This window comes from Entelurus aequoreus, linkage group LG01 (genome assembly GCF_033978785.1).
Source record: "Entelurus aequoreus isolate RoL-2023_Sb linkage group LG01, RoL_Eaeq_v1.1, whole genome shotgun sequence".
Taxonomy (NCBI): Eukaryota; Metazoa; Chordata; class Actinopteri; order Syngnathiformes; family Syngnathidae; genus Entelurus; species Entelurus aequoreus.
Genome location: NC_084731.1, coordinates 88,548,715 through 88,575,254, shown reverse-complemented (window position 1 = coordinate 88,575,254; position 26,540 = coordinate 88,548,715). Strand labels below are relative to the sequence as shown.

The window sequence follows — 26,540 nt, the reverse complement described above, 5'->3', positions numbered from 1 at the left end:
GAACGTATTATACATTCAAAAAATCATCAGCTGTCATAAAGACACCGGGAAAGTTTCCAAGCAACATGAACTGTAAAAGGAGCTGTACTTACCCGCCATATCTGTTGATAGCCATGTCAAATGTAAACTTCCTTCTATTTGTCGGTTCCTATTAAGAAACGTCCCCCATGGATGACAGGGAATCCTTAGAAACTTTTCTTTATATGGGGAAACAAGAATCCTTAACTTTAACATGTTCCTCTCAGGGTCATTCCAGCATGATAAGTGTTGTGTGTGTCATTCTTCTTGACATCACGGGTCCGTCTTGTTGTCTTCCAAGAGGATTGAAAGATCATAAATGTGGTCCATGCAGTGACCTGTTGGTACGTCCGACTGCCAATAACGTATGAGAAGATTGAAGATGTTGGCTAATTGAGAGTTGAGAAGTCGTCCTGTCTTCTCTCAGCCAAAAGGATGAATGGAAAGTCTGCCTCTCTGCCTCCTTTTATACTCTCTCCTCCTCTCTTCTCCAGTCGCCACGCTTTGGCTTTTACCCTTCGCTTCAGTCTGAGCGTGTGTGTGTGTGTGTGTGTGTGTGTGTGTGTGTGTGTGTGTGTGTGTGTGTGTGTGTGTGTGTGTGTGTGTGTGTGTGTGTGTGTGTGTGTGTGTGTGTGTGTGTGTGTGTGTGTGTGTGTGTGTGTGTGAAAAGAGCTCTTTCAGAGCAGCACGAATATATTATACCCCAAACAAAAGAAGTAGGCTTATTGTTTATGAATTACCAGCCTCGCAAAGCCAACAAAGGGCCCCATTTTCATAGAAAACTCCATTTTCATTTCAGCTCCATTTGATTAGCAGAGCAAAATAAAATAAAAAGAGCCGCTCGGTCGCAGCATCCCAAAGGGATCCTTTCCCTCCTCCCCGGTCTCATTCAGAAGCTCTGAAAAGGTTTCTTTATGGCTTTCTTTGCCAAGCTTGACGTCAAAATGGGCTTTTAGCAGTAAACCAATGGCAGGAAAATTATCGCTGTTCTATTTTGTGCGATAATAAGAGAAAGAAGAGAGTTCAATTTTGTCTTTGTCATCTTCTTCTCCCCTTTTCTTTGCTGTCTTTTCAGTTCCTGTAGGAGAAAATTGCAGAGGCTGGAAATTAATGGCACATTTTTAAAGGGGATGACAGCGTGTGAAGAGGCAGACACAATGTGCAGCAGCCGTCCAATAGAAATGATCACAAGCTATTGAACTTGCTGAGGAGACGTGTGGCATACAGCTAAGACAGAAAGTGTCATTTTTTGGCACTAAATCAGGGATATTCAAACAAGTTGTTTTGGGGCCTAGATATGCAGAAAACATTTTTAACTACATTTAAGACATTAGGTCAGGGGTGTCAAACATCCCGCCTGATTTGCCCCGCGAACAGGTTTTATCCGGCCTGCGGGATGAGTTTGCTAAGTATAAAAATGAGCTGAAATTTTGGAATGAAAGAAACAGCTGTTCTAAATGTGTCCACTAGATGTCGCAATAGCAATTATTTTTATCTTTTTAGATGATGCTACATAGGGCAGCACGATGGACCGGGGTTAGTACGTGTTCCTCACAATACGAAGGTCCTGGGTTCGATCCTGGGCTCGGGATCTTTCAGTGTGGAGTTTGCATGACTGACTGGGTTCCCTCCGGGTACTCCGGCTTCCTCCCACCTCCAAAGACATGCACCTGGGGATATGTTGATTGGCAACACTAAATTGGCTCTAGTGTGTGAGTGTGGGGGGGTGTGGCCTGCGGACCTGCAGCGAAGCGAGGTGTGTCAGGATCGGCTTTGAGATTAGTGACAGGTGCGTAGATGACACAGCTGTGAGTGTTTGTCTGATCACCTGTCGCTCTGTTAAAGGCAGCAGTCGGGAAGGAGAGGAGGTGGTTGATGGTGGAGAACGAGCGAGAGAAACTTTAACATGGCTGAAAAGCACAATTTACTGCAAAATAAATCATTGTTCGCAAAGATGAACACGGCTGTCACGTACGTCATTGGTGGTCCAGAGAACCCGGAGGAGCAAGACCTCCACAGTGATTGTGAATGTTGTCTGTCTATCTGTGTTGGCCCTGCGATGAGGTGGCGACTTGTCCAGGGTGTACCCCCGTGTGCAGCTGAGATAGGCTCCAGCACCCCCCGCGACCCTATAAGGGACAAGCAGTAGCAAATGGATGGATGGACGATGCTACATATGTAAAAAAATAAAATAAACCACATGATGTTAGTGCACCAGTCGAGGAAAATGAGCAAACTACATAAATAACACCCTGTAAGTTAGTGATGGGTCCGGCAACACCGATGCATCGGCGCATGCGTCGAGCTCATAGAGCAATACCCTGTGTCAGTGCACGTACCGCTTTTAGAAAGTCACGTGACCGATCATGAGCTGTTTTGGTCAAGTGACCGATACGCGAACTGTGTCGCACTCTGTGCCCTGTGAGCGGGTCTTTTCTACAGCCGGAGAAATAATAACTAAGAAGAGACGACTGAAGTGTTGATAACAACCAAACCTAACCCCCAACCCCCTCCTCCATATCCCACACCCCAAATTGTAAATAATGTAAATAATTCATTGTGTATACTCTGATGTTTATCTTGTGTGATGACTGTATTATGATGATAGTATCTATCTGTATCATGAATCAATTTAAGTGGACCCCAAATGAGTTTGACACCCCTGCATTAGGTCATTAATGGCAGGGATTTTCCTACAGCTCAACCAGGACCAAACAGAGGTTTTAGTTATAGGTCCTGAAGGCCAGAGGGAGAAACTTTTACCTTAATTATCCCCCCCAGCGGAGGAAACGCAATCATTTTGGTCACTATGTAATTACTGATAACTTATTTGAATACAAAAATTCTGCTGACCACTAAGTTCCTGCTAAAACATGAACTTTTATTTACACAAAGTGATGAAAAGTCCATTGTCCTTAGCATCAACGCCAACACGAGTGTGAGTGGCTGCAAGGGGTCGACTTGTGGTGAGTATAATGAAAGGCAAGGGGGAGTACAGTGGGTGTCACTCGAGAGATCTGATTTTCAATCGTATAATCTAGGTTAGGGGTGTCAAACGAATAAGGTTTTATCCGGCCCGCGTGATGAGTTTGCCAAGTATAAAAATTAGCTGCTTTTTTTTTTTTTTTACGAAAGAAATTGCTGTTCTAAATGTGTCCACTGGATGTCACAATAGCAATTCTGTTAGGCAAGCAAACTGTTTAGGGTGAATGTGGCTCCTCCTCCTCGACCCACATGAAACTTAAAACCTGCCGTTTTATGTCTTCTGCTTCGAACACATCGTCATTTGGCACCCTCGTTGCCCCAAAATATCTCTTGTCGAACACGAAAAAAGTGAAGGTAACCCTTTTGAATAGTTTTTACCTCCGTTTCTTACGGTTTGTTGAGTTAGCACTGGATTGATACGTGGACATGACAAAGGAGGTATTTGATACTTGAAGAGTTTACATGTACACTACACTCGGACCTGGCGGAGAGAATGAGCACGTTCAGTGGAAGGCTCAGACTCCCAAAATGCAACACGGAACGACACAGGAGGTCCTTCATACCGACTGTATAATGCATATGTTCCATCTTGACTGCACTTAAATGTAGAATATATGTATAATATATTTATATTATTCAAATGTGAATAATGCTGTATAGTATTTATTGTCTATTGTGAGCGACCTGTGGTGTTGAATTTCCCCCAGGGATCAATAAAGTACTTTCTATTCTATTCCATTCTATGTTGTGTTTTTTGTTCAATCCCAGAAAGACTGTGATTTAAAATTCAATCCTGGCTTTGTAGATGTGTCAAACTAATTTTAGATCGGGGGCCCCATAGAGAAAAATCTACTCCCAAGTGGGACTGGTAAAATCACGGCACGATAACTTAAAAATAAAGACAACTTCAGATGGTTTTCTTTGTTTAAAAATAGAACAAGCACATTCTGAAAATGTACAAATCTTAATGTTGATAGGTTTTTTCTACACTTACATGTTGCGGTTAATAGTATTCTATCTTTATTTGTCATTATTTATACATTCTAAATAAATTATGTGATTATGTTCATCAGTCAACTCATTGGTGTTAATGTTTACTCTATCAAGATAAAAAAAATTATATCAAAATCAAATTACAGGATGTTATTTATGTAGTTTGCTCATGTGCCTCAACTGGTGCACTATCATCATGTGGTTTATTTTATTGTTTACATATGTAGCATCATCTACAACGATACAAAGAATTGCTATTGCGACATAAATGGGTTATACTTGTATAGTGCTTTTCTACCTTCAAGGTACTCAAAGCGCTTTGACAGTATTTCCACATTCACCCATTCATTCACACACTGATGGCGGGATCAGCACCCATCAGGAGCAAGGGTGAAGTGTCTTGCCCAAGGACACAACGGACGTGACTAGGATGGTAGAAGGTGGGGATTGAACCCCAGTAACCAGCAACTCTCCGATTGCTGGCACGGCCACTCTACCAACTTCGCCACGCCGTCCCTATCTAGTGGACACATTTAGAACAGCAGTTTATTTCATTCAAAAATTTGGGGTCATTTTCATACTTAGCAAACTCATCCCGTGGGCCGGATAAAGCGTGTCCGTACGGGCCGTACGTTTGACACCCCTGTTCTAGATCATAAATCATGCATCTCACGTGGACATGAGACGTCTGAGTAGGTATTCTGACAAGTTGGTACACTTTGACAGCCATTTAGGACAGACCTGTGCACATTTAGACCCGGGGGCCACATGCGGCCCGTTAAGCTTTTCAGTCTGGCCCGCCAGACATTCCCGAATAATATTTTTTTAGATCTTTAAGATGGAAAGGGTAGCTGCCATTATGATGTGCAGTCATGTTTTCTAATGACCGCAAGTCTTGAACTATACAAAGTATTTCAATGGTTGGAATCTGTGCTTATGGATGATATACTAGTTACTATGGTAATCTAATTAGTTACTATGGTCATCTAATTAGTTAATTTTTTTTTAAGATTAAAGTACCAACGATTGTCACACACACACTAGATGTGGTGAAATTTGTCCTCTGCATTTGACCCATTCCCTTGGGGAGCAGTGGGCAGCAGCGGCGCCGCGCCGCGCCCGGGAATCATTTTGGTGATTTAACCCCCAACTCCAACCCTTGATGCTGAGTGCCAAGCAGGGAGACTATGGTAATCTACGTCACAGCAGCTCAGACGAGGCACCAAGCAGTGTGGGCGGGAAGTGTTTCCACAGACGCGGAAGGAGATTTTCACAACGAAGTTCTAAAGCTTAGTGATATATCAGATTGTAGGTGGGTTTATTTTGTACCCTTCGCGTTCATATTTCACTGTTTTGTTGCATTTTTGTTGCGTTTTACTTGATTGTAAAATATGTCGATTGAAAGGGGTCGTGTCATTCATATTTTGTCAATATTCAATGTTTTATCGTTCATAGAAAAAATTTAAATTCCATTACGTTTTTTAGGCGGTCTGTCATAACGTTTTTAGCATTCAATCAGATATTATTGTGAAGTTTTGTATTAGTGTCTCTAAAAATAGATATGCCGGCCCCCAGACACATTTTTTTTCTCTAAATGTGGCGCCCGAGTCAAAATAATTGCCCAAGTCTGATTTAGGACCTGAAACTGGCAAGGACAACACGAAAAGACGCAAAAAAATAAAATGGTAAAATGGGTTATACTTGTGTGGCGCTTTTCTACCTTTTTTAAGGAACTCAAAGCGCTTTGACACTATTTCCACATTCACCCATTCACAAACACATTCACACACTGATGGCGGGCATTGTATTGTCTCCTTATTTTCTAGGGGCCTGAATTCACAGTCCGTTTTGTCTCTTTGTAGCTTGTAGCTTTGATATAAGCTACAAGCTACATGGCTCTAAAAATAGCTAATCTACAGGAAAATCTACTTGTTCAAAAAGTAGCTAAGCTACCGCGAAGCTACTGGGAAACGTAGTTAAGAAAGCTTAGCTGCATGTAGCTTGTTACTGCCCATCGCTGCCTGCTCTTAAGGTTGCCCTTTAGATGAGTGCAAATGGAACAAGTTGACTGGCTCTTCTCTGCTGCTTTTTTTGGTTTGTTTGTTTTGTCGTCCGCGATGAATATTTTGTCAGGAGACAAAAGCCGAGTCAATCAATTTGTCCTTTTGCTGTTTGTGAAAAGCGTTGACATTTGAGCTTTGCAGGCGACATCTGCAAATGTATATGCCAGCCATTGTGCGAGGCAGCCGGCTCTGTATCAAAGGCTGTAAAAGGCCTTGTCAATTCAGTCGGGATGACTCCACAAAGACGCCTTTCTCCGCTCTGCCCCTGTTGTTGCGAGAACAATGCTCGTCATTGGTGCCGTGCCAACGTTATTGATCACATTGATAACAGGCGTTTACCATGGTACTGTCAAGCTGTCAACTGTCTTCAAAGGCTAATAACAATGTACAGTGGTGACTTTTGAATTCAACTTTGGAACTGCTGCAATAAGAAAGGCAGGACCTGTTACAGAATGTTCATCTTGGAGCGCTAGTCTGAAGTGTCCTGACTATGCTGATTGTTCTCTGGTTTGCGCAAGACCTCCTGTAAACGGTCAGTACTCTCAGAAGCCTGCCAAAAGGTCAACATCCAGAGGTGTAGCACCAAATTCTGGGCCCCCATACGCACAAATCCTGAAGGGCTCTCCATCCCACCCAAAACCCAATGTCGCACACACTTAAATGCACTAAAAACTAATTATTACACATGTTAACATGTGTAAACATGCAAGCAGGTTTAAAAACTAATTAGGTTTTTGACTTTTTAAAGATAGGATTAACATATCAAGAACATACCTTAAATAAACTAACCTGAATATTATTTTTTTTTTTTTTTTTCAAAAAAGTATTAATTCAATAATAAAGTGGCCAGATTATGAATAATTAAATAATCATATTTCCTGTCATGATTCAATTAGATAATTATTTTTAATCTGTCAAGTTTTCCTTACATCAGCGTGTAAAATCGGGATTAGTTGATGCACATGGGATTAACATCAGTGGAAAATATCAGTCATAACTATATATTGTTATTATTGTAATTCTTTTATTCTGGGATTCATGTCTTCATCTGTCTTTAAAATGTTTTATGTTCACCTTAGCTTTCAGCTAAATCTTTTAATCTTTTAACTTTTAACGTCCGCACTGTTTTTATTTTTATTGTCTGCATTTTAATTTTGCTTTTATTTTCTTTCATTTCACTTTGTTGTCTGTGAAGCACTTTGAGTCTGCCTTGTGTATGAAAAGCGCTATACAAATAAAGTTGCCTTGCCTTGCCTTGCCTAAAATCTAATGACACCTTTGTTTCTAACTTTAATTGAGGGTCTTTGAATGCACCACAGTTATCAGCAACAAGATGCTAAAGTAAAGCTTATACATTGCTTTCTGCTATGCTGCCATAGATAAATATATTATATTTTTGCCTTTCTTCACGTCATCCATGTTCCAAAATGTTGGTATTGTGTGTGAATGCTTAAAGGTGAGGTTTGATGTTGTTATGAAGTCTGTGTTGAGTGAAGAGTTGGAAGCTAGGTTAGACTCTTCCCTGGTAGAACAAAACAATTTAAAATTTTTGGTAAGAGGTGGAGGTAGTTTTAGACATTCTTAATTTGATTCAAGCAACCAAATTAATGAATTTCATAGCTATATTAGTTTTATATTAGCATTTATGTTGTTAATGATTGTAAAGTGTGTCACGGTTTCGCATAGTTGCGGTAATTGTGACCCCAAGATGTGGAGACAGGAGACGACGTGTAGGTAAAAAGAGTCTTTATTCACAAACCAGTAGTGCAGCAGGGAAGTGCACATGAAGCACAGGGAAAGCTGTGCAAATTTAGAAATTAAGCCAAAACAATCACTAACCATGAATGGTTGACAAAAGCAATAATCCAGCCCTGTCTGAAGGGCAGGGAAGAGCCGTGTACACTTGACACCTGATTGGCAACCCTGAACAGGTGTGCCCAGATTGCCAGTCAGTGACAGATGAGAGAGGCAGCGCTCAGAAACAGAGTAGTGGAACCAGAACAGGAAGCATAATGAAAATAAGAGCCAAAAACAGGAAATAACAGTAAACTCAGGAAAACCATCCATCCATTCTTCTACTGCTTGTCCAGTTCGGAGTCGCGGAGGTGCTGGAGCCTATCCCAGTTGCATTCGGGCAGAAGGCGGGGTACTCAGGAAAACAATACATAAAATACAAAACACCTGAAGCGTCAGGCCTGACATAAAAGGTCCTGACAAAAGTGTCTGATATTACTATCAGACACTCATAATGGGACAGGGGTAGAATCAAAAAGTCCCTGCTTTATCCTACTCCTTTTGAGCTATTTGCTATTTTTTATATTGGTTGTCTATGAAGGTTCTCATTCATCCAGGTCATTCAATCGATCGCAAATGGACTGCTTGGTTTGTCTTGGAAGACGGTTCGCCGCTCATCCGAGTAGGCTTCATCAGTTCGTACTCATAGACTTAGATTGGTCAGATCTAGTCCAGCGGCTGGTGCCAAAACCCCAATTATTTATAATCCAAAAAACAAGAGGGTGTGCCTGGGCAAGGACGGTTTTGCCCTATCGTAGTGAGAAAAGCAACTGTTTTATTGCAAACGAGCAATCCTGACTGTCAAAGCCAACTCAGTTGTTGAACTATAAATTCCCCTCGTTAGCTTTGAAGTATTATGTGGCAGAACGATCGCTGTGGATCGACTACTACCAGTCCAAATTAGTCTGAGTCCCTCACGTAAGCATTACATTCAGTTGTAAACAAATGGCACAACTGGCATTCTGGTCACAGAATGCCAGTTGGTTGAAAGGACGGTGTTGTATGTGTGGAGACAGGTGGTGTCGCAGACCACCTTCTCTGTTCAGGGATGGTTTTTCAAGCTTGACATAGATGGCTTCCCTCACTCCTCTTTCGTACCATCCGTCCTCCTTGTCCAGGATCCGTACATTTTTGTTTTCAAAGGAGTGCTGTTTTTCCCTGAGGGGCAGGTAGACAGCTGAGTCTTGGCCTGAAGAGTTTGCCCGTCCATGCTGTGCCATGCGTCGGCTTAGTGGTTGTTTTGTTTCCCCAATATATGGATCAGTGCATTCATCATTACACTGGATAGCGTAGTGTGGGGTGGCCGGTCTTTAGGATGCACCGGTCTCTGTCTCAAGGTGTTGCCTGGTTTGAAGTATACTGGGATGTTAAGTTGGTTAAAAGATATTTTGAGTTTCTCAGATAGACCTGATAAATATGGAATGACAATATTTTTGCGTCTGTCACCTTTTTCCTCTATATCCACTCTGTTCTTATTATTTCTGGAACGAGATGCACCTTTCACAAACAACCAGCTGGGGTAACCAAAGGTTTTTTGAGGGCTTTCCTCAAATGCCAATGCTCTTTCTTTTTGGTCTGTGGGCTGGCAGGAACATTATAAGCTCAGTGTTGTAGGGTTCTGATAACGGCCAGTTTGTGTTCCAGTGGGTGGAGTGAATCAAAAAGTAGGTATTGATCGGTATGTGTGGGTTTTCGGTAGACCACAACATAGAGGCCCCTTTTTTTTCCAATGTCCACATCACAATCCAAAAGAGGCAACTTACTGTCTCACCAGTCTGACCAATCTAAGTCTATGAGCAAGAACTGATGAAGCCTATTCAGATGAGTGGCGAAACGTCTACCAAGACAAACCAAGCGGAAAAACTACCCTTATTGCTTAGGTCAGGAAAGATACAAGTGCATTACCAGAACAGAAATGGCTTTGGTGGGATTTGAACCCACGCCTCCTGAGAGACTGGAGCCTAAATCCAGCGCCTCAGACCAATCGGCCACACAACCTTCATATACCCGTCTTAGAGGATAAATTTATTGGCATTATGAGACGGCAAACGTATGACATGGCATCGTCAGTATAACATGGCATCGTCCTCGTTAGTATGGTGGACAGTGTCTCCGCCTGTAACTCGGAAGACCAGGGTTCGATTCCCTGACGGGGAGATGGTTTTGGTTCCTCTTATTTTCATCAGTGAACATCTTGTTCAACCTTGAGCAGTGACCACAGTATGCCTCTCTGAAAATTGTGAAGCGTGGACCCGGAGATACTGCACAGTCCTACAGATATCATAGTACTTTACTACCATTTGTTGCATTCCTCGAAATCAGGATGCATAACAAGTTTTCAAAGAGGAAAAATTGTTTATTAGAGTCAGTGACTCAAATTCAGTATTGCGGATTAATTTGAAACCAAGAATATATGTAAAAGATTAGAAGGGATTTGAACCTTTTCTTACTGACAAATTTGTCAGCATTTCATCTTTTTAAGTCCACAGTGTCGGTACCTCTACTGTTGGAAGTGCAGTTCTGCGGAAGAAACAAACGCCTCTACTTTGGGGTGCATTAGTACTATTTGACAAGGACAAATTATTTTCGTCTCAGAAAACAGACAAGTTTCTCACCAGGAAAACATAAGCGATGGTATTTAAATCTACACCTCCATAAAGCTAGGAAGCATGTACAGTTAGCAGAGTGGCGCAGCGGAAGCGTGCTGGGCCCATAACCCAGAGGTCGATAGATCGAAACTATCCTCTGCTATCTTGAGTGTTTTATGTGAAAGGTATCCACTAAGTTCCACTTGGACCCTTTGTTTTCACATGATAAGAACACCCATTGTGCAGACTTCCACGCTGAAGAACATCCATCCATCCATTTTCTACCGCTTATTCCCTTTGGGGTCGCGGGGGGCGCTGGAGCCTATCTCAGCTACAATCGGCCGGAAGGCGGGGTACACCCTGCACAAGTCGCCACCTCATCGCAGGGCCAACACAGACAGACGGACAACATTCACACTCACATTCAAACACTAGGGCCAATTTAGTGTTGCCAATCAACCTATCCCCAGGTGCACGTCTTTAGAGGTGGGAGGAAGCCGGAGTACACGGAGAGAACCCACGCAGTCACGGGGAGAACATGCAATCTCCACACAGAAAGGTCCTGAGCCCCAGAGTACTCAGTACCTTCGTATTGTGAGGCAGACGCACTAATCCCTCTGCCACCGTGCTGCCCCGCTGAAGAACAGTTGAACAATTTTCCTGTTGCCTTTTTTGAAAATGTCTTTTTTTTTTCTTTTTCTTTTTTTTTTTTTTAATAATGTCCTGCCCAGCTTCTCGGGCAAATCATATAGCAGATGTAGATGCCCATATCGGCTGTTCAGATTTACTTTACAAAAGAGAAGTGTAGGATACTTCTCTTGTTGCCTTACTTGTATTTTGACTTTATTAAATGTATTTATATTATCATTTGGTGCAGCCGGAGGGGATAGAAAGAGAGAAAAAGGAAGACAGAGGGGGGAATTGTGGGGACAAGAGGGGGATTAGACAGAGAGACAAAAACAACAACAGCAAACACAACAACAACAACAGAGCAACATCAGCAAATACGACATGTACAAATATGATGGTAAAAGTAATAGCAAATAAGCAGTTAGCGAAAAATTTTAAAAAAAATACAGAAATGACAATGACCATTATTACACTAAAAATGGAGCAATATGAATACCAATAGAAATAGTGCTATTGATAATAAACAATACCAGTACTTTACCTTTATTATCAACAATACAATTGTTCAAATGCAACAATACATATACGTAATGATAACTTGAGATACGAAAGAATGCAGAAAAATGGAGGGGAAGAAAGAGAAGCAACCTTAACCTTGTAGATTGTTATAGTAACAATAGGTTAAGCTTTGTCAGTGTGCCATGTGTTATACCCAGTTTACCCTAGGGCAACAACGTTAATATATGTTTGATGAAACGTGATTATGTGCATGAGTGTATGTGTGCATATGTACTTGTATATGTACAGTATGTGTATATGTGTGCTTGTACAGTGAATGTATATGTACAGTACGTGTATATGTGTGTACAGCGAATGTATATGTACAGTATGTGTATACAGTATGTGTGTTTGAACAGTGAATGTATATGTACAGTATGTGTAAATGTGTTTGTACAGTGAATGTATATGTACAGTATATGTATGTGTGTGTTTGTACAGTGAATGCATGTGTAGTATGTGTATGTGTGTGTTTGTACAGTGAATGTATATGTACAGTATGTGTATATGTATGTTTTTACAGTGAATGTATATGTACAGTATGTGTATACAGTATGTTTGTATAATGAATGTGCGTGTAGATGTACGAACTTTGAGTGTGTAAATATGTACTGTATTTATTTGTATATGTATGTGGGAGCGTAGGTACCTATGTATGTCTGTATGTATGTGTGTGAGTATATGTGAATTTGCATGTACAATACATTTGACTCCCAGTGTGTGCGGGAGCCAGAGTACGGCCCCAGCCTCCCCGAGAACCCATCCCACAAACAGTAGGTGTGGTGCCCAGGGAACCAGGGGCCACCGCCCCCACGCAGCCAAGCCGGACAGCGACAGGAACCCCAGAGCCTGGCCCACCGTTCCGCCCACAAGGGCCAGCAGCAGGTCGCAGACAGACGCACCCGGCAGAGGACAAGGCACGAGAAAAACAGGGGGAAGCCAGACCCCAAGCCAGCGAGAGACCACACCCCACACAGACAGAAAGGCGGGACCCCCCGCCCGAGGGGCCCGGAGACCCCCCGCAACCGGACGGGAAGACCGCCCCCGCCCCACCGGCAACAGGGCCCCCACGAGCCCCCCACCCCCCGAGAGCGCGGCGAGGCCAGCCCACAGCCACCCCACCCAAGCCGGCCGCCACAGGACCACCCAGCACGGGGCCACAGGAACCACCCACCCCACCCGCAGGGACCCCAACGATGGAGATGGAACAACCAGCAACCGCCCCGCCGAGTCCCCCCCCCTGAGGTAGGGGAATAAATAAAAAAATACATAATAATAATAATAATAATAATATTAATAAAATATATTTAAAAAAAAAAAAAAGGAAAAAAAATAAATAAATAATTAAATCTATTTATAAAAAAAATAAATAAATAAATAAATGAAAAAAGAATTAAAAGAAGATCACAGACATGCTGACACACAAGGTCGCTACCCCAACAACTGGCCGACTCGCAGCACCTCGGAATACCCTGCAGCACGAAGCCACCACAGTAGACGCAGGGACCAGACCCAGCAGGTCCCAACCAAGACGGGCACCCGGAAGGTATGGACGGCGGGACCCAGGAGCTCCAGACACGCAGTCCGGATGCAGTAGCCTGAGGCGCCGACCCCCACCCGACAGGCAGGCCCAGAAAATGTCAATGTTAATGATTTGCATCCCATGAGCATAAGCATGAGAATTGTGGAAATCAATTGTAAATTGACTGCTCCCAGACAGGTTAGACCGTGTTTCCCTGACCGGGAATCGAAACCGGGCCGCGGCAGTGAGAGCGCCAAATCCTAGCCACTAGACCACAAGGGAGCTGACAACTTACCCAGACACTTGCCTCCTGCCTGCTTTTTTGACGGATGCACGAAGCCCCCGTACCATGTCAGTTGTACAAAGTCAGAAATGTGTTTTGCAACGGTCATTGGTTGAAGTCTTTGAGCGGGACCTTTTGTGTCTTAGGAAACTGCTGCAGGAATATGGACTTTGACGTGGAAAAAGTATACAACTCTAACAAGAGCGTACAGACGTTCCCTTCTCATGTGCTCTATTGACTCCTTGGTGTAGTCCGTGTTGAGGGTGAGGTTGTTGTTTCCACACAATGTCAGCATTTCATCGTTTTAAGTCCACAGTGTCGGTAACTCTACTGTTGGAAGTGCAGTTCTGCGGAAGAAACAAACGCCTCTACTTTGGGGTGCAACCTTTTTTTTACTATCCTTGGGCTTCATCCTTAAAACTGTGTGGGGAAGTCAGACCAAAAGCCTTCGTAATCTGCATACGTACAAAATGATTTAGGTTGATAAAACATGGCGTATTTACACTTTCACCCATTTTGTGTTGTATTTGGACTACTGCGCACATCCTCACCCCCGGTTGTGTTCTTTTTGATCACATTCCTAGCGTAAAGAACTCCAAAGCTAATGTTTTGGCCCGATTTCCACAAGCTTTCCAGAGCATTCCAAATGAGGACCAAGCCAGGTCTTATTGCTTAGGTCAGGAAAGATACAATTGCAGTACCAGAACAGAAATGGCAGTGGTGGGATTCGAACCCACGCCTCCTGTGAGACTGGAGCCTAAATCCAGCGCCTTAGACCACTCGGCCACACAACCTCCGTCTACCCGTTTCAGAGGATCAATTTATCGGCATTATGAGACGGCAAACGTATGACATGGCATCGCTTTGGTTGTGGCGTTGCAGGGACAAGCCTGGATCGTTTGCTTGTCCTTTAGAAAACACTGGACAACGCAGTCCTCGTTAGTATAGTGGACAGTATCTCCGCCTGTCACGCGGAAGACCGGGGTTCGATTCCCTGACGGGGAGATGGTTTTGCTTCCTCTTATTTTCATCAGTGAACATCTTGTTCAACCTTGAGCACTGACCACAGTATGCCTCTCTGAAAATTGTGAAGCGTGGACCCGGAGATACTGCACAGTCCTACAGATATCATAGTACTGTACTACCGTTTGTTTCATTCCTCGAAATCAGGATGCATAACAAGTTTTCAAAAAGGAAAAATTGTTTATTAGAGTCAGTGACTCAAATTCAGTATTGCGGATTGATTTGAAACCAAGAATATATGTAAAAGATTAGAAGGGATTTGAACCTTTTCTTACTGCCAAATTTGTCAGCATTTCATCGTTTTAAGTCCACAGTGTCGGTACCTCTACTGTTGGAAGTGCAGTTCTGCGGAAGAAACAAACGCCTCTACTTTGGGGTGCATTAGTACTATTTGACAAGGACAAATTATTTTCGTCTCAGAAAACAGACAAGATTCTCACCAGGAAAACATAAGCGATGGTATTTCAATCTACACCTCCATAAAGCTAGGAAGCATGTACAGTTAGCAGAGTGGCGCAGCGGAAGCGTGCTGGGCCCATAACCCAGAGGTCGATAGATTGAAACTATCCTCTGCTATCTTGAGTGTTTTACGTGAAAGGTATCCGCTAAGTTCCACTTGGACTCTTTGTTTTCACATCATAAGAACACCCATTGTGCAGACTTCCACGCTGAAGAACAGTTGAACAATTTTCCTGTTGCCTTTTTTGAAAATGTCAATGTTAATGATTTGCATCCAATGAGCATAAACAAGAGAATCGTGGAAATCAATTGTAAATTGACTGCTCCCAGACAGGTTAGACCGTGTTTCCCTGACCGGGAATCGAACCCGGGCCGCGGCGGTGAGAGCGCCGAATCCTAGCCACTAGACCACCAGGGAGCTGACAACTTACCCAGACTCTTGCCTCCTGCCTGCTTTTTTGACGGATGCACGAAGCACCCGTACCATGTCAGTTGTACAAAGTCAGAAATGTGTTTTGCAACGGTCATTGGTTGAAGTCTTTGAGCGGGAACTTTTGTGTCTTAGGAAACTGCTGTAGGAATATGGACTTGGAGGTGGAAAAAGTATCCAACTCTAACGAGAGCGTACAGACGTTCCCTTCTCATGTGCTCTATTGACTCCTTGGTGTAGTCCGTGTTGAGGGTGAGGTTGTTGTTTCCACACAATGTCACCAGACAGGCCATCTCCCTCCTGCAAGTCGCTCCGTGCCGACCAGCGATACATGCTATCACTGCGGTGTGATCCGAATACAGGAACAAATACAAGTGGCCTGAGTGTCTAAGGTAGGGGCGCAGGTCTTCAAACGACAGGTTGACAAAAACATACATGTCCACCTTTTAGCCATACCAAGTCAATGGAACAAAACTGTCCTTTGATATATTGAATAATTGATGTTGAAGATGAAAACTTTTTTTTTTCTGGCACATATGCCATGAACCTTCCTGAATCCACTTCTCTTTTGGAAAGTCTAACCTTTTTCACTATCCTTGGGCTTCATCCTTAAAACTGTGTGGGGAAGTCAGACCAAAAGCCTTTGTAATCTGCATACGTACAAAATGATTTAGGTTGATAAAACTTGGCGTATTTACACTTTCACCCATTTTGTGTTGTATTTGGACTACTGCGCACATCCTCACCCCTGGTTGTGTTCTTTTTGATCACATTCCTAGCGTAAAGAACTCCAAAGCTAATGTTTTGGCCTGATTTCCACAAGCTTTCCAGAGCATTCCAAATGAGGACCAAGCCAGGTCTTATTGCTTAGGTCAGGAAAGATACAATTGCAGTACCAGAACAGAAATGGCAGTGGTGGGATTCGAACCCACGCCTCCTGAGAGACTGGAGCCTAAATCCAGCGCCTTAGACCACTCGGCCACACAACCTCCGTCTACCCGTTTCAGAGGATCAATTTATCGGCATTATGAGACAGCAAACGTATGACATGGCATCTCTTTGGTTGTGGCGTTGCAGGAACAAGCCTGGATCGTTTGCTTGTCCTTTAGAAAACACTGGACAACGCAGTCCTCGTTAGTATAGTGGACAGTATCTCCGCCTGTCACGCGGAAGACCGGGGTTCGATTCCCTGACGGGGAGATGGTTTTGGTTCCTGTTATTTTCATCAGTGAACATCTTGTTCAACCTTGAACAGTGTCGGTACCTCTACTGTTGGAAGTGCAGTTCTGCGGAAGAAACAAACGCCTCTACAATGGGGTGCATTAGTACTATTTGTCAAGGACAAATTATTTTCGTCTCAGAAAACAGACAAGATTCTCACCAGGAAAACATAAGCGATGGTATTTCAATCTACACCTCCATAAAGCTAGGAAGCATGTACAGTTAGCAGAGTGGCGCAGCGGAAGCGTGCTGGGCCCATAACCCAGAGGTCGATAGATCGAAACTATCCTCTGCTATCTTGAGTGTTTTACGTGAAAGGTATCCGCTAAGTTCCACTTGGACTCTTTGTTTTCACATCATAAGAACACCCATTGTGCAGACTTCCACGCTGAAGAACAGTTGAACAATTTTCCTGTTGCCTTTGTCAACGTTGCCAATGTCAATGTTAATGATTTGCATCCAATGAGCATAAACAAGAGAATTGTGGAAATCAATTGTAAATTGACTGCTCCCAGACAGGTTAGACCTTGTTTCCCTGACCGGGAATCGAACCCGGGCCGCGGCGGTGAGAGCACCGAATCCTAGCCACTAGACCACCAGGGAGCTGACAGCTCACCCAGACTCTTGCCTCCTGCCTGCTTTTTTGACGGATGCACGAAGCACCCGTACCATGTCAGTTGTACAAAGTCAGAAATGTGTTTTGCAACGGTCATTGGTTGAAGTCTTTGAGCGGGAACTTTTGTGTCTTAGGAAACTGCTGCAGGAATATGGACTTGGACGTGGAAAAAGTATACAACTCTAACAAGAGCGTACAGACGTTCCCTTCTCATGTGCTCTATTGACTCCTTGGTGTAGTCCGTGTTGAGGGTGAGGTTGTTGTTTCCACACAATGTCACCACACAGGCCATCTCCCTCCTGCAAGTCGCTCCGTGCCGACCAGCGATACATGCTATCACTGCGGTGTGATCCGAATACAGGAACAAATACAAGTGGCCTGAGTGTCTAAGGTAGGGGCGCAGATCTTCAAACGACAGGTTGACAAAAACATACATGTCCTCCTTTTAGCCATACCCAGTTAATGGAACAAAACTGTCCTTTGATATATTGAATAATTGATGTTGAAGATGAATACATTTTTGTTTCTGGCACAGATGCCATGAACCTTCCTGAATCCACTTCTCTTTTGGAACGTCTGCCCTTTTTCACTATCCTTGGGCTTCATCCTTAAAACTGTGTGGGGAAGTCAGACCAAAAGCCTTTGTAATCTGCATACGTACAAAATGATTTAGGTTGATAAAACATTGCGTATTTACACTTTCACCCATTTTGTGTTGTATTTGGACTACTGTGCACATCCTCACCCCTGGTTGTGTTCTTTTTGATCACATTCCTAGCGTAAAGAACTCCAAAGCTAATGTTTTGGCCCGATTTCCACAAGCTTTCCAGAGCATTCCAAATGAGAACCAAGCCAGGTCTTATTGCTTAGGTCAGGAAAGATACAATTACAGTACCAGAACAGAAATGGCAGTGGTGGGATTCGAACCCACGCCTCCTGAGAGACTGGAGCCTAAATCCAGCACCTTAGACCACTCGGCCACACAACCTCCGTCTACCCGTTTCAGAAGATCAATTTATCGGCATTATGAGACGGCAAACGTATGACATGGCATCGCTTTGGTTGTGGCGTTGCAGGGACAAGCCTGGATCGTTTGCTTGTCCTTTAGAAAACACTGGACAACGCAGTCCTCGTTAGTATAGTGGACAGTATCTCCGCCTGTCACGCGGAAGACCAGGGTTCGATTCCCTGACGGGGAGATGGTTTTGGTTCCTCTTATTTTCATCAGTGAACATCTTGTTCAACCTTGAGCACTGACCACAGTATGCCTCTCTGAAAATTGTGAAGCGTGGACCCGGAGATACTGCACAGTCCTACAGATATCATAGTACTGTGCTACCGTTTGTTGCATTCCTCGAAATCAGGATGCATAACAAGTTTTCAAAAAGGAAAAATTGTTTATTAGAGTCAGTGACTCAAATTCAGTATTGCGGATTGATTTGAAACCAAGAATATATGTAAAAGATTAGAAGGGATTTGAAGCTTTTCTTACTGACAAATTTGTCAGCATTTAATCTTTTTAAGTCCACAGTGTCGGTACCTCTACTGTTGGAAGTGCAGTTCTGCGGAAGTAACAAACGCCTCTACTTTGGGGTGCATTAGTACTATTTGACAAGGACAAATTGTTTTTGGCTCAGAAAACAGCAAGAGACTTATATTGTAGTATGTCCAAAGTGTTCATGTCATGTGTCAAAAATGTCTGCCGGAGAAAATGGTCAGACGTGTACAAGGGGTTAATTTTCGGAGGCAGGATTAATCTTAGAGGGGGCGTGTTAATACCTCCTTCTCTTGTCACTGGAGTAGGGGGCGGTGTCCTAGTCAAAGTCTGGGCGGGTCGTTTGAATTGTCTTGCGCATGCGCGGCAGACAAAAAACCAATTAGTTCATTCTGTCATTAATCATCGTTTCTTTTGCTGCATTTCGTTTTTCCACGTAATCCCCGTTTACTTTTATCATACGCCAAACTCTTAAATTCTCTCCCTGAGTGTTCCATTTTCACCAGCGCGCACACACACACACACACACACACACACAAACACACACACACTCAGCAGCACACACACACACGAGCACGCGTAAGCACTCCCGCACACACTCAGCAGCACACACACACACACGAGCACGCGTAAGCACTCCCGCACACACACACTCACACTCAGCAGCACACTCTCTGCGTTTCACTTTACCATAAAACTTCCAGTTACTTTTTTTTTTTTTTTTTTTAATTTTACCAGACGTTTGAGTTCACGACTTTTCGAGTATTGTAAACTCCCTCTTAACCCTTTCAAGGAACGTTCTCCTTTTTTTTTCCTCTACCTGCTAGTTCCATTGTCGACAACCGTCCATTCAATTGATCATTACACAGTAATGATTAATCACATTCCTCCCCCGCTGCCATCACATTTCTGTTTTTCACACTCCAAGGCCATGTGTCTATATTTTCTTAATTCTAGTGCCCTTATCGCACTGGGATCTTCCAAACCGGGAGTCTTTATTGTACCTTTTACAAATGGCCTCCAGCCTTTTCCGTACGTTTCAGTGCCCTATTATCGTCACTGGGATCTTGCAACCCGTACTCATTAAGGGAGAGCGCCGAAATCTAGCCACTAGAACACCAGGGAGCTGACAACTTACCCAGACATTTGCTCTATTGTCTCCTTGGTGTAGTCCGTGTTGAGGGTGAGGTTGTTGTTTCTACACAATGTCACCAGACATGCCATCTCCCTCCTGCAAGTCGCTCCGTGCCGACCAGCGATACATGCTATCACTGGGGTGTGATCCGAATACAGGAACAAGTACAAGTGGCCTGAGTGTCTAAGGAAGGGGCGCAGGTCTTCAAATGACAAGCCAGGTCTTATTGCTTAGGTTAGGAAAGATACAATTGCAGTACCAGAACAGAAATGGCAGTGGTGGGATTCGAACCCACGCCTCCTGAGAGACTGGAGCCTAAATCCAGCACCTTAGACCACTCGACCTCCGTCTACCCGTTTCAGAAGATCAATTTATCGGCATTATGAGACGGCAAACGTATGACATGGCATCGCTTTGGTTGTGGCGTTGCAGGGACAAGCCTGGATCGTTTGCTTGTCCTGTAGAAAACACTGGACAACGCAGTCCTCGTTAGTATAGTGGACAGTATCTCCGCCTGTCACGCGGAAGACCGGGGTTCGATTCCCTGACGGGGAGATGGTTTTGGTTCCTCTTATTTTCATCAGTGAACATCTTGTTCAACCTTGAGCAGTGTCGGTACCTCTACTGTTGGAAGTGCAGTTCTGCGGAAGAAACAAACGCCTCTACTTTGGGGTGCATTAGTACTATTTGACAAGTACAAATTATTTTCGTCTCAGAAAACAGACAAGATTCTCACCAGGAAAACATAAGCGATGGTATTTCAATCTACACCTCCATAAAGCTAGGAAGCATGTACAGTTAGCAGAGTGGCGCAGCGGAAGCGTGCTGGGCCCATAACCCAGAGGTCGATAGATCGAAACTATCCTCTGCTATCTTGAGTGTTTTACGTGAAAGGTATCCGCTAAGTTCCACTTAGACTCTTTGTTTTCACATCATAAGAACACCCATTGTACAGACTTCCACGCTGAAGAACAGTTGAACAATTTTCCTGTTGCCTTTGTCAACGTTGCCAATGTCAATGTTAATGATTTGCATCCAATGAGCATAAACAAGAGAATTGTGGAAATAAATTGTAAATTGACTGCTCCCAGACAGGTTAGACCATGTTTCCCTGACCGGGAATCGAACCCGGGCCGCGGCGGTGAGAGCGCCGAATCCTAGCCACTAGACCACCAGGGAGCTGACAACTTATCCAGACTCTTGCCTCCTGCCTGCTTTTTTGACGGATGCACGACGCACCCGTACCATGTCAGTTGTACAAAGTCAGAAATGTGTTTTGCAACGGTCATTGGTTGAAGTCTTTGAGCGGGAACTTTTCTGTCTTAGGAAACTGCTGCAGGAATATGGACTTGGAGGTGGAAAAAGTATACAACTCTAACAAGAGCGTACAGACGTTCCCTTCTCATGTGCTCTATTGACTCCTTGGTGTAGTCCGTGTTGAGGGTGAGGTTGTTGTTTCCACACAATGTCACCAGACAGGCCATCTCCCTCCTGCAAGTCGCTCCGTGCCGACCAGCGATACATGCTATCATTGCGGTGTGATCCGAATACAGGAACAAATACAAGTGGCCTGAGTGTCTAAGGTAGGGGCGCAGGTCTTCAAACGACAGGTTGACAAAAACATACATGTCCACCTTTTAGCCATACCAAGTCAATGGAACAAAACTGTCCTTTGATATATTGAATAATTGATGTTGAAGATGAAAACTTTTTTTTTCTGGCACAGATGCCATGAACCTTCCTGAATCCACTTCTCTTTTGGAAAGTCTAACCTTTTTCACTATCCTTGGGCTTCATCCTTAAAACTGTGTGGGGAAGTCAGACCAAAAGCCTTTGTAATCTGCAAACGTACAAAATGATTTAGGTTGATAAAACATGGCGTATTTACACTTTCACCCATTTTGTGTTGTATTTGGACTACTGCGCACATCCTCACCCCTGGTTGTGTTCTTTTTGATCACATTCCTAGCGTAAAGAACTCCAAAGTTAATGTTTTGGCCTGATTTCCACAAGCTTTCCAGAGCATTCCAAATGAGGACCAAGCCAGGTCTTATTGCTTAGGTCAGGAAAGATACAATTGCAGTACCAGAAGAGAAATGGCAGTGGTGGGATTCGAACCCACGCCTCCTGAGAGACTGGAGCCTAAATCCAGCGCCTTAGACCACTCGGCCACACAACCTTCGTCTACCCGTTTCAGAGGATCAATTTATCGGCATTATGAGATGGCAAACGTATGACTTGGCATCGCTTTGGTTGTGGCGTTGCAGGGACAAGCCTGGATCGTTTGCTTGTCCTTTAGAAAACACTGGACAACGCAGTCCTCGTTAGTATAGTGGACAGCATCTCCGCCTGTCACGCGGAAGACCGGGGTTCGATTCCCTGACGGGGAGATGGTTTTGGTTCCTCTTATTTTCATCAGTGAACATCTTGTTCAACCTTGAGCAGTGACCACAGTATGCCTCTCTGATAATTGTGAAGCGTGGACCCGGAGATACTGCACAGTCCTACAGATATCATAGTACTGTACTACCGTTTGTTGCATTCCTCGAAATCAGGATGCATAACAAGTTTTCAAAAAGGAAAAATTGTGTATTAGAGTCAGTGACTCAAATTCAGTATTGCGGATTGATTTGAAACCAAGAATATATGTAAAAGATTAGAAGGGATTTGAACCTTTTCTTACTGCCAAATTTGTCAGCATTTCATCTTTTTAAGTCCACAGTGTCGGTACCTCTACTGTTGGAAGTGCAGTTCTGCGGAAGAAACAAACGCCTCTACTTTGGGGTGCATTAGTACTATTTGACAAGGACAAATTATTTTCGTCTCAGAAAACAGACAAGATTCTCACCAGGAAAACATCAGCGATGGTAGTTCAATCTACACCTCCATAAAGCTAGGAAGCATATACAGTTAGCAGAGTGGCGCAGCGGCAGCGTGCTGGGCCCATAACCCAGAGGTCGATAGATCGAAACTGTCCTCTGCTATCTTGAGTGTTTTAGACAAAAAAACAATTAGTTCATTCTGTCATTAATCATCGTTTCTTTTGCTGCATTTCGTTTTTCCACGTAATCCCCGTTTACTTTTATCATACGCCAAACTCTTAAATTCTCTCCCTGAGTGTTCCATTTTCACCAGCGCGCACACACACACACACACACACACACAAACACACACACACTCAGCAGCACACACACACACGAGCACGCGTAAGCACTCCCGCACACACTCAGCAGCACACACACACACACGAGCACGCGTAACCACTCCCGCACACACACACTCACACTCAGCAGCACACTCTCTGCGTTTCACTTTACCATAAAACTTCCAGTTACTTTTTTTTTCAAAAAATTTTTTATTTTACCAGACGTTTGAGTTCACGACTTTTCGAGTATTGTAAACTCCCCCTTAACCCTTTCAAGGAACGTTCTCCTTTTTTTTTCCTCTACCTGCTAGTTCCATTGTTGACAACCGTCCATTCAATTGATCATTACAAAGTAATGATTAATCACATTCCTCCCCCGCTGCCATCACATTTCTGTTTTTCACACTCCAAGGCCATGTGTCTATATTTTCTTAATTCTAGTGCCCTTATCGCACTGGGATCTTCCAGCCCGGGAGTCTTTATTGTACCTTTTACAAATGGCCTCCAGCCTTTTCCGTATGTTTCAGTGCCCTATTATCGTCACTGGGATCTTGCAAGCCGTACTCATTAAGGGACGACCAAATACCCAGGGAAAGCTACACCCAACTATTAGTTCACTCGTCAATGAAACTGCCCGTCACGGTAATCGAGACACAATGGCCTGAGTTGACCACTTATTTACAATTTTAATGCAATGGCAGGCTCGGCAAAAATGCAATCAATCTATCAAAATCACCAATCTGTGCCTGGGATTAAAAAACAGTGTTTGACTTGCAGACTTCAGGACAGACTCCTAACGCAGATTTTATCTAAAAAGAAAGGTTCTGCTTACCTTGAATTCCGTCTATTTAATTTAATTCCGTCTACCCGTTTCAGAGGATCAATTTATCGGCATTATGAGACGGCAAACGTATGACATGGCATCGCTTTGGTTGTGGCATTGCAGGGACAAGCCTGGATTGTTTGCTTGTCCTTTAGAAAACACTGGACAACGCAGTCCTCGTTAGTATAGTGGACAGTATCTCCGCCTGTCACGTGGAAGACCAAGGTTCGATTCCCTGACGGGGAGATGGTTTTGGTTCCTCTTATTTTCATCAGTGAACATCTTGTTCAACCTTGAGCAGTGACCACAGTATGCCTCTCTGAAAATTGTGAAGCGTGTACTTGGAGATACTGCACAGTCCTACAGATATCATAGTACTGTACTATCGTTTGTTGCATTCCTCGAAATCAGGATGCATAACAAGTTTTCAAAAAGGAAAAATTGTGTATTAGAGTCAGTGACTCAAATTCAGTATTGCGGATTGATTTGAAACCAAGAATATATGTAAAAGATTAGAAGGGATTTGAACCTTTTCTTACTGCCAAATTTGTCAGCATTTCATCTTTTTAAGTCCACAGTGTCGGTACCTGTACTGTTGGAAGTGCAGTTCTGCGGAAGAAACACACGCCTCTACTTTGGGGTGCATTAGTAATATTTGACAAGGACAAATTATTTTCGTCTCAGAAAACAGACAAGATTCTCACCAGGAAAACATAAGCGATGGTATTTCAATCTACACCTCCATAAAGCTAGGAAGCATGTACAGTTAGCAGAGTGGCGCAGCGGAAGCGTGCTGGGCCCATAACCCAGAGGTCGATAGATCGAAACTATCCTCTGCTATCTTGAGTGTTTTACGTGAAAGGTATCCGCTAAGTTCCACTTGGACTCTTTGTTTTCACATCATAAGAACACCCATTGTGCAGACTTCCACGCTGAAGAACAGTTGAACAATTTTCCTGTTGCCTTTGTCAACGTTGCCAATGTCAATGTTAATGATTTGCATCCAATGAGCATAAACAAGAGAATTGTGGAAATCCATTGTAAATTGACTGCTCCCAGACAGGTTAAACCGTGTTTCCCTGACCGGGAATCGAACCCGGGCCGCGGCGGTGAGAGCGCCGAATCCTAGCCACTAGACCACCAGGGAGCTGACAACTTACCCAGACATTTGCCTCCTGCCTGCTTTTTTGACAGATGCACGAAGCACCCGTACTATGTCAGTTGTAAAAAGTCAGAAATGTGTTTTGCAACGGTCATTGGTTGAAGTCTTTGAGCGGGATCTTTTGTGTCTTAGGAAACTGCTGCAGGAATATGGACTTGGACGTGGAAAAAGTATACAACTCTAACAAGAGCGTACAGACGTTCCCTTCTCATGTGCTCTATTGACTCCTTGGTGTAGTCCGTGTTGAGGGTGAGGTTGTTGTTTCCACACAATGTCACCAGACAGGCCATCTCCCTCCTGCAAGTCGCTCCGTGCCGACCAGCGATACATGCTATCACTGCGGTGTGATCCGAATACAGGAACAAATACAAGTGGCCTGAGTGTCTAAGGTAGGGGCGCAGATCTTCAAACGACAGGTTGACAAAAACATACATGTCCTCCTTTTAGCCATACCAAGTCAATGGAACAAAACTGTCCTTTGATATATTGAATAATTGATGTTGAAGATGAATACATTTTTTTTTCTGGCACAGATGCCATGAACCTTCCTGAATCCACTTCTCTTTTGGAACGTCTGCCCTTTTTCACTATCCTTGGGCTTCATCCTTAAAACTGTGTGGGGAAGTCAGACCAAAAGCCTTTGTAATCTGCATACGTACAAAATGATTTAGGTTGATAAAACATGGCGTATTTACACTTTCACCCATTTTGTGTTGTATTTGGACTACTGTGCACATCCTCACCCCTGGTTGTGTTCTTTTTGATCACATTCCTAGCGTAAAGAACTCCAAAGATAATGTTTTGGCCCGATTTCCACAAGCTTTCCAGAGCATTCCAAATGAGGACCAAGCCAGGTCTTATTGCTTAGGTCAGGAAAGATACAATTACAGTACCAGAACAGAAATGGCAGTGGTGGGATTCGAACCCACGCCTCCTGAGAGACTGGAGCCTAAATCCAGCACCTTAGACCACTCGACCTCCGTCTACCCGTTTCAGAGGATCAATTTATCGGCATTATGAGACGGCAAACGTATGACATGGCATCGCTTTGGTTGTGGCGTTGCAGGGACAAGCCTGGATCGTTTGCTTGTCCTGTAGAAAACACTGGACAACGCAGTCCTCGTTAGTATAGTGGACAGTATCTCCGCCTGTCACGCGGAAGACCGGGGTTCGATTCCCTGACGGGGAGATGGTTTTGGTTCCTCTTATTTTCATCAGTGAACATCTTGTTCAACCTTGAGCAGTGTCGGTACCTCTACTGTTGGAAGTGCAGTTCTGCGGAAGAAACAAACGCCTCTACTTTGGGGTGCATTAGTACTATTTGACAAGGACAAATTATTTTCGTCTCAGAAAACAGACAAGATTCTCACCAGGAAAACATAAGCGATGGTATTTCAATCTACACCTCCATAAAGCTAGGAAGCATGTACAGTTAGCAGAGTGGCGCAGCGGAAGCGTGCTGGGCCCATAACCCAGAGGTCGATAGATCGAAACTATCCTCTGCTATCTTGAGTGTTTTACGTGAAAGGTATCCGCTAAGTTCCACTTGGACTCTTTGTTTTCACATCATAAGAACACCCATTGTGCAGACTTCCAC

The 26,540-nt window shown here is 43.7% G+C and overlaps 9 non-coding genes across 9 annotated transcripts; 1 reads left to right on the top strand and 8 right to left on the bottom strand.

Moving 5' to 3' along the window:
• Positions 1-14,146: 14,146 nt before the first annotated feature.
• trnal-uag (transfer RNA leucine (anticodon UAG)) lies at positions 14,147-14,228 on the bottom strand. The gene has a single exon. It is a non-coding gene; the product is annotated as a tRNA-Leu (tRNA).
• Positions 14,229-15,262: 1,034 nt separating this feature from the next.
• Positions 15,263-15,334, bottom strand: trnae-cuc (transfer RNA glutamic acid (anticodon CUC)). The gene has a single exon. It is a non-coding gene; the product is annotated as a tRNA-Glu (tRNA).
• A 919-nt stretch (positions 15,335-16,253) lies between these two features.
• On the bottom strand, positions 16,254-16,335 carry trnal-uag (transfer RNA leucine (anticodon UAG)). The gene has a single exon. It is a non-coding gene; the product is annotated as a tRNA-Leu (tRNA).
• Positions 16,336-17,098: 763 nt separating this feature from the next.
• trnae-cuc (transfer RNA glutamic acid (anticodon CUC)) lies at positions 17,099-17,170 on the bottom strand. Its single transcript has one exon. It is a non-coding gene; the product is annotated as a tRNA-Glu (tRNA).
• A 919-nt stretch (positions 17,171-18,089) lies between these two features.
• Positions 18,090-18,171, bottom strand: trnal-uag (transfer RNA leucine (anticodon UAG)). Its single transcript has one exon. It is a non-coding gene; the product is annotated as a tRNA-Leu (tRNA).
• Positions 18,172-18,310: 139 nt separating this feature from the next.
• On the top strand, positions 18,311-18,382 carry trnad-guc (transfer RNA aspartic acid (anticodon GUC)). The gene has a single exon. It is a non-coding gene; the product is annotated as a tRNA-Asp (tRNA).
• Positions 18,383-20,920: 2,538 nt separating this feature from the next.
• Positions 20,921-20,992, bottom strand: trnae-cuc (transfer RNA glutamic acid (anticodon CUC)). The gene has a single exon. It is a non-coding gene; the product is annotated as a tRNA-Glu (tRNA).
• Positions 20,993-21,910: 918 nt separating this feature from the next.
• On the bottom strand, positions 21,911-21,992 carry trnal-uag (transfer RNA leucine (anticodon UAG)). The gene has a single exon. It is a non-coding gene; the product is annotated as a tRNA-Leu (tRNA).
• Positions 21,993-24,856: 2,864 nt separating this feature from the next.
• Positions 24,857-24,928, bottom strand: trnae-cuc (transfer RNA glutamic acid (anticodon CUC)). Its single transcript has one exon. It is a non-coding gene; the product is annotated as a tRNA-Glu (tRNA).
• Positions 24,929-26,540: the final 1,612 nt, after the last annotated feature.